This window comes from Mus pahari, unplaced genomic scaffold (assembly GCF_900095145.1).
Source record: "Mus pahari unplaced genomic scaffold, PAHARI_EIJ_v1.1 scaffold_10627_1, whole genome shotgun sequence".
Taxonomy (NCBI): domain Eukaryota; kingdom Metazoa; phylum Chordata; class Mammalia; order Rodentia; family Muridae; genus Mus; species Mus pahari.
In genome coordinates, this window is record NW_018394152.1 from 19,387 (window position 1) to 27,901 (window position 8,515).

Below are 8,515 nucleotides of genomic sequence, written 5' to 3' on the forward strand. Positions count from 1 at the left end.
GCATCCACAGCCCCTCCACCCACATAGCATGCTAGACATGAGGCACTGTTACACACACCACTGGGGGCAGTCAGCATCCTGATGTTTCATCAGACTCTGATCTACACCTCCATATCAGCACCTCATATCAACCTGTAGATTCCAGGCCTCCATGGCACGGGCATGGACTTCTAACAGTGCAGTGAAGCAGTAATTCGTCTGAGGGTGTCCATACAGGACTGTTACATAGCAGTACATGTGGAGTTCATTGTGGTTGAGCATGAAACATATCAGGACCAGCTGGGCATCCCATGCAATTCACAAAAAAAAGCTGGATATTGAGTAATGTTACACACCTTGCACCCTATATAAACTTCTAGGACACTCTGTCCTTCTACCCACTCTGCAGGCATCAAGTCTTGTTAGATAACCACCTCCCTTTTGAAGACACTCCACATGCACTGTTATGTAGCAGGTCCTGTGGACACCAAACCCACAGCCTGTACTCACTGCTATTTCCTGAACTACTTCACAGAACTAGGGACTGTCTCAACCCTCCAGCTCCTGTATAATAATGTGGAGACTTATATTCATTTATTGCAGCTTTTGCCTTAGATTTCTACCCAACAAAAAGCATATATTAATTCATTAACCCATTTATTCTAATTCACGTTTATCACATGTTCCATAACTCTCAGTACATCTAATTCCCTGCATGTCTATCTAGCAAGTCCTTTCCACCTCTGATTCTTCCTACAGTTCCTTTCTCTGTCCAGATGTGCCACCATGTGTATTCTGCACATATCTATGCCTGCTGCTCTTTATTAAAGCCAATCAGAGAATGCCTTAGGCAGGTGATGAAGGCCAGAGTAACTTAACACAGTGCACAAAAACCCCGCTGGCTGTCAGTCCCTCCAGCAGTCTCCATCACCACCACAATGCCTACTAAAAATGATCCCCTGCTTCACACCCCTCCATGCTGTCCAGGACCAGCAGGTCTAAGTGTGATCTTGTACAATATTCTGGAGCTGTACATACACAACTATGTGCCAGGCCCACTGACCTACCCCCTCTCACAAACCACAAATATTGTGTTTGCTGATAGTCCCTCACCATTGCCACGCAAGCTACACTGGTGTTATTTAAGTCATGCTGGACTCCCGTGTGATGCCCTCCCATCAAAATTAATAGATATCAGGCTTTGCTGGACAACTTCCCAAAGATGTTATTTCACCTACAGTGCTAGATATCAGAATCTTCTAGACTCCCATTCTCCCGTTCTGCTGCCCAATGTAGACCACTAGGCATCATGCCCAGCTGGACACACACAGGCCATTGCCACATACACAGATCTAGGTGTCAGGCCATGTAGTCCTCTTACCATACATACACTGTTAGCAGACTTGCAAGATGTCCCCTCTTGCTGATTTGGAAGCCCCATGTGTTTGGCAGGCCTTGCTGGGCTAGCCCTCCCTGGACTCTGCAAACTTAAATATTACTTAGTATTAGGCCCTTTTGCACCCCCATCCCTAACTGACAGTCACTATTAGGTATACGCCCCTGATTGTAGTCCTCTGTCAAATTCCAGGTACACAGTAAGTATCAGGCCCGCAGCACATCTTCACCAACACACTCCACAAAGACTGCTAATAATAAGGTCCTCCTGCACACCTTTCACTAATTACTGTGACCTCATACACACTGTTATGGGCTCTGCTGTACAACCCTTGTCAACCTTCTATACATTGTTACCTTGCACTACTGGACACTACCCCACATACTGTGCTAAGAACAAGGTTTTAGTAAACATGGTCCCTGTAACACTGACACCAAAAATAAATATTTATTCTTTAGGCCATGCTAGCTAAACTCAGCACTGTTGCCCTCCCTTCTAAACTTACATGTGCCAGGCTTCCTGGATAATTCCTTCAAGTACAACCCACATACAATTCAAGGTATCAGGCCCTACTAGATACCCTTCCACCCCCATTGCCATTCTACATTACAGCCTCAAGTCTCAGACCTACTACTACCATTGCCTCCTCATATATACTAACAGGCACCAGGCACTGCTTGAAAAATCCTTGATGCCTGGCACAGCATCAGACCCTGTCAGGATACCCTCATAGCTTCACCATCTGTAAACCTGTAGCTATCAAGAATCCTAGTCAAACATTCATCCAAGGTTTAATGATTTATGTAAAAATGAGTAAGGATATATGTCTCATTTGTCTGAAGATGGTTTTTGTTTTAACAAATAATAAAGCAATGTGCATACAATACTGATTTAAAACAATTGACAGAGCAGTGGCCAGCGGCGTGGCCAGCGCAAGAAGGGGGACCTAGCTAGTGTGAAGGCCGGGGCGGCCTTAAGCCTCCGCCACCGTGAGCGGGACCTTAGTGACGATCGTGGAGATCGAAGCCAAGATGGCTCAGACTCAGAAGAACAAAGCTACAGAACATCACCTTGGCCTGCTTAAGGCTCATCTTGCTAAGCTTCGAAGAGGACTCATCACTCCAAAAGGTGGCAGCAGCGGTGGGCCAGGAGAAGGTTTTGATGTGGCCAAGACGGGTGCTATGCTCGAATTGGGTTTGTGGGTTTTCCATCTCTGGGGAAGTCAACCCTGCTGAGTAGCTTGGCAGGAGTGTATTCTGAAGCGGCAGCCTACGGATTCCCTACATTGACCACAGTGCCTGGTGTCATCAGATATAAAGGCGCCAAGATCCAGCTCCTGGATCTCCTGGGTATTATTGAAGGTGCCAAGGATGGGAAGGGTAGAGGTTGTCAAGACATTGCAGTGGCCCAAATGTGTGATTTGATCTTGATTGTTCTGGATGTCCTAAAACCCTTGGGACATAAGAAGATAATTGAAAATGAGTTGGAAGGCTTTGGGATTCACTTGAACAGCAAACCTCCCAACATTGGCTTTAAGAAGAAAGACAAGGGAGCAGCCACTTGCCCTCAGAATGAACTAGATGCTGAAACGGTGAAGAGCATTCTGGCTGAATATAAAATTCATAATGCTGATGTGACTTTGCATAGTGATGCCACAGCTGATGACCATATCGACATGGTCGAAGGAAACAGAGTTTATATTCCCTGTATCTATGTATTAAATAAGATTGATCAGATCTCCACTGAGAAGTTGGATGTTACCTATAAGGTGCCTCACTGTGTACCCATCTCTGCTCATCACCGCTGGAATTTTGATGACCTTTTGGAGAAGATCTGGGACTGTCTGAAACTAGTGAGAATTTACACCAAACCCAAAGGCCAGTTACCAGATTACACATCTCCAGTGTTACTGCCTTATTCTAGGACCGTGGTAGAAGATTTCTGCGTGAAGATTCACAAAAATCTCATCAAAGAATTTAAATACGCTTTGGTCTGGGGTCTGTCTGTGGGACATAATCCTCAGAAAGTGGGTAAAGGCCATACCTTGGAAGATGAAGATGTCATTCAGATTGTGAAGAAGTGAAGTCCTCAGTCCCTCTGCGGGCTGGCCACAGCAGGGTTCCTATGACTAAGTACCTTCCTCAGCCTCTGCTGGCTTTGGCAGTCTCTGGATTGGGATACAGGGAGTGACATGGAGACTTCCCAACTGAGACACCACCTTTTTTTTTTTTTTTTTTTTTTACCAGAGATAGGGTCTTACGTTCTTCAGGCTGGCTTTGAACTCTTTGCAGCTGAGGCTGGCCTGGAATTCCTTTCATCAGCCTCCATCTCCCAAGCGCTGGGCTTACCACTGTGTACCTGTAACACCCCAGCGACATCACCTTCCCTACTTTGGTGTCACTTCTATTGAACTGAATAAAGAACCTGGTAGGCCCATGGGGGGGGCAATTGACAGTTTATTTAAAGTAAAGATTGGATTGACATATCTGTATTACAAATACAAAAACAATTTGGGTCCTGTGAAAATTTTCTTGGTTGAGAAAACTTTTGACCTGAATGGAGGAAGTTTAAAGCATCCTCGCTCTTCACCACGAGAATGACAGCCTCCTGCTGTGTGGTCAGAGAAACCTTGGCAAGTTCAAAATGGCCCTGGCAGTCCACGGGTACAGGGTAAAAGAGGGCATCGGCACTAGGCAGTTAGGGTCCCCAAGGTCAGAACATGCTACTAGGAAAAGGTCTTAGGGAAACACACACAACCCTCAACCCACTTAGCCTCAAGTTGTGAGCTATCCTGATAGACCACAATCTCTCATATACTGTTATATATCAGGATTTGCCAGATACCCAGCCCTCCTGCCATTAAGTCCCCAAATACACTTCTAGGTACCAGGCAGAGCTGGATTTCCCTTCCCCCATTGCTGCAGCCCAAAATACACTGGTTGTTGTTCCTCCCACTGGATACCCAAAAGCACATTGCTTCCAAATATGCCAGACTATTTACATGCAGTGAGGGTCATCCCAAGCTACCTCTATATTTACTGTTCAGGAACCAGAACTGGCTGAGTCAGTTCCATTCAGGACCCTGTTCCACATACAATACTAGGTATACAGCCTTAGTGCACATTCACTCATTTAGTCAATTGGCATGTACTTCTTGTTATCAGGTTCTACCTGAGAGGCTACCCTGGCCATGCCCATGCCATGAGCAGAGCCTATGTCTTACACTGTCTGGATGATTGGAACCAGATGCTGGATAGCCCAGAGCCCTAGGGTAAAACCAAATACAACTAAGCCCCGCACCCCCAAATCACTGAAATGAATCATAATGATATTCAGGTATATTCATAGACTGGTTCAATTGTCATCAGAGATGCTGACCCCTGGATGCTTTGGGAGACGATGCAGAGACCCACAGGAAAAGAATAGGTACAGAGGTGGCCCAAATTGAAGGCTTCCATCCTATCCTTCCCTTTGGAGCTGGGGGAATTCCATGAAAAAGGTGGGTGAGCATCTGTGAGGTCCAGAGGGGTTGAAGACACCAGGAGAGCATGGCTCTGAATCACCTAGGCAGGGCTGGGGGCTGNGTGGTCACAGAGTCTGAAGCAGCAATCTCAGGGCATGTGAGGGCCTGCACTAGGTCTTTTTCATTTACATAATTATTGTTGGCTTAGGATTTGGCAGGGTGGGTCATAAACCTGAGAGGAGAGGTATGTCTGACACATTTCCCTGATCCTAGAACCTTTTCTTCCCAACTACTGAGTTGCCTAACCCAACCTCGAGGTGATGGTTTTTGCCTGGTCTAATTGAATCTTATGATATTATTTGGTTGATAACACTGGGAGGACTCCTCTTTTCCAGGGAAAGCTAGGGGTTTGACCTGTGTGACAGACAAGGTAAGGGGAAACTCAGGTCATATGATTAATAGGAAAATAAGTAAAATTTGTTAAAAATAAAAATGAATAAACAACTATACTATAAACAAAAAACCAAGATGGCTTCAGTATTACAAAACCATNTTTTTTTTTTTTTTTTTTTTTTACCAGAGATAGGGTCTTACGTTCTTCAGGCTGGCTTTGAACTCTTTGCAGCTGAGGCTGGCCTGGAATTCCTTTCATCAGCCTCCATCTCCCAAGCGCTGGGCTTACCACTGTGTACCTGTAACACCCCAGCGACATCACCTTCCCTACTTTGGTGTCACTTCTATTGAACTGAATAAAGAACCTGGTAGGCCCATGGGGGGGGCAATTGACAGTTTATTTAAAGTAAAGATTGGATTGACATATCTGTATTACAAATACAAAAACAATTTGGGTCCTGTGAAAATTTTCTTGGTTGAGAAAACTTTTGACCTGAATGGAGGAAGTTTAAAGCATCCTCGCTCTTCACCACGAGAATGACAGCCTCCTGCTGTGTGGTCAGAGAAACCTTGGCAAGTTCAAAATGGCCCTGGCAGTCCACGGGTACAGGGTAAAAGAGGGCATCGGCACTAGGCAGTTAGGGTCCCCAAGGTCAGAACATGCTACTAGGAAAAGGTCTTAGGGAAACACACACAACCCTCAACCCACTTAGCCTCAAGTTGTGAGCTATCCTGATAGACCACAATCTCTCATATACTGTTATATATCAGGATTTGCCAGATACCCAGCCCTCCTGCCATTAAGTCCCCAAATACACTTCTAGGTACCAGGCAGAGCTGGATTTCCCTTCCCCCATTGCTGCAGCCCAAAATACACTGGTTGTTGTTCCTCCCACTGGATACCCAAAAGCACATTGCTTCCAAATATGCCAGACTATTTACATGCAGTGAGGGTCATCCCAAGCTACCTCTATATTTACTGTTCAGGAACCAGAACTGGCTGAGTCAGTTCCATTCAGGACCCTGTTCCACATACAATACTAGGTATACAGCCTTAGTGCACATTCACTCATTTAGTCAATTGGCATGTACTTCTTGTTATCAGGTTCTACCTGAGAGGCTACCCTGGCCATGCCCATGCCATGAGCAGAGCCTATGTCTTACACTGTCTGGATGATTGGAACCAGATGCTGGATAGCCCAGAGCCCTAGGGTAAAACCAAATACAACTAAGCCCCGCACCCCCAAATCACTGAAATGAATCATAATGATATTCAGGTATATTCATAGACTGGTTCAATTGTCATCAGAGATGCTGACCCCTGGATGCTTTGGGAGACGATGCAGAGACCCACAGGAAAAGAATAGGTACAGAGGTGGCCCAAATTGAAGGCTTCCATCCTATCCTTCCCTTTGGAGCTGGGGGAATTCCATGAAAAAGGTGGGTGAGCATCTGTGAGGTCCAGAGGGGTTGAAGACACCAGGAGAGCATGGCTCTGAATCACCTAGGCAGGGCTGGGGGCTGNGTGGTCACAGAGTCTGAAGCAGCAATCTCAGGGCATGTGAGGGCCTGCACTAGGTCTTTTTCATTTACATAATTATTGTTGGCTTAGGATTTGGCAGGGTGGGTCATAAACCTGAGAGGAGAGGTATGTCTGACACATTTCCCTGATCCTAGAACCTTTTCTTCCCAACTACTGAGTTGCCTAACCCAACCTCGAGGTGATGGTTTTTGCCTGGTCTAATTGAATCTTATGATATTATTTGGTTGATAACACTGGGAGGACTCCTCTTTTCCAGGGAAAGCTAGGGGTTTGACCTGTGTGACAGACAAGGTAAGGGGAAACTCAGGTCATATGATTAATAGGAAAATAAGTAAAATTTGTTAAAAATAAAAATGAATAAACAACTATACTATAAACAAAAAACCAAGATGGCTTCAGTATTACAAAACCATTGTTAGATAGGAGACTAAAATGAAGAGTTAACAACCTTTAGACAAATTATACTACAAGTTACAATGGTCATAACAGATAAATACAGAATAGTCTATGAACAAGACAAAGTTACACACTCCTATAAACAGCCTACTAAATCTCTAAAAGTGGTCATATTCTAGACCACAGTAAAGCCTTAAAAAGTAGGAAGAAAGGGAAGTAATTTCATGTATCATATCAAAGAACAGAAGAATAATATCAGAACGAATAACTGGAGAAATTACACAAGTTTGTAGACGATGACTGTTACTCTCTTGAATGACCAGTGAGTTGTTGAAAAATCTCAGGGGCACAATTTTAAAATTCTGCAAGCAAATGAAAATAAAAACACAGCTTATCAGCATCTTTGGGATATACCTAAAGGGATAGAGAATCTTTGGGATACACCTAACACAGTTCCAAAAGGAAAATTTGTAGCAATGTGTATGTGCATTATCAACAACAAAAAATTGGGAAAAAAAACAGCACAATCTCAAACAAGTCACCTAATGATGCATCCTGAGGTCTTACAAAGGTCTTACAAAAACAGAGTAAGCTATCACACTATACAAGCAGTATGCAGCAAGAAGTAATAGAGATTGCGGCAACAACAAATGTAATAGAGAGTAAATGAATAATATTAAAAAGTTAGGTCAAACAAGAGTGAGTTATTTGGAAAATAAATATGATTGAAAACCTCCAACCCAAATTAACCAAAGATGTAGAGTCCTAGATAGCAAAATTAGGGATGACAGGAGAGATGGTACAGGAGATTCTAGTAAAATCTAGTGGAATGTTAGAGGATATGTTGAAAATATATTGAGTTTAAAACTCAAGAATGTAGAATAAATACAAAATCCACCATGATATATCAAAATAAATTAGGGTCCAAGCATGGTGGAGCATGCCTTTAATATCAGTAGTACTTTGGATGCAAAGAAGGTCAGTCTCTTTGAGTGTGAACACAGCCTGGTTTACATAGTGAGTTCCAAGCCAGCAAGTGCTCCCATGATCTACAGTGAAATCCTGTCTAAAATCAAAAGAAGAGAGGGAGAGATTTCACAGTTAAGAGGACTAATACTTGCTGCTCTTGCACTAAAAGATCCCGACAGAGAGTAAAAAATTATTTAAGCCCCTAGACCTGTGTCCAAAATAGCCCCAGTGTTCCAGGATGCCAGGTGTTGGTGGTTTTTGCCTTTTTTATAGCCCAATGCCAGGTGTTTGTGGTTTTTGTGTCTTTATAAACCCCTTACTCCTTGAGCTCTTGTAGACACCTCTACCCTGCATGGGATACAAGTCATCCCCAGTG

The 8,515-nt window shown here is 44.0% G+C and overlaps 1 pseudogene; it reads left to right on the plus strand.

Annotated features, from left to right (window-relative positions):
* Nucleotides 1-2,353: 2,353 nt before the first annotated feature.
* On the plus strand, nt 2,354-3,458 carry LOC110315894 (annotated as a pseudogene).
* The last annotated feature ends 5,057 nt before the right edge of the window (nt 3,459-8,515 follow it).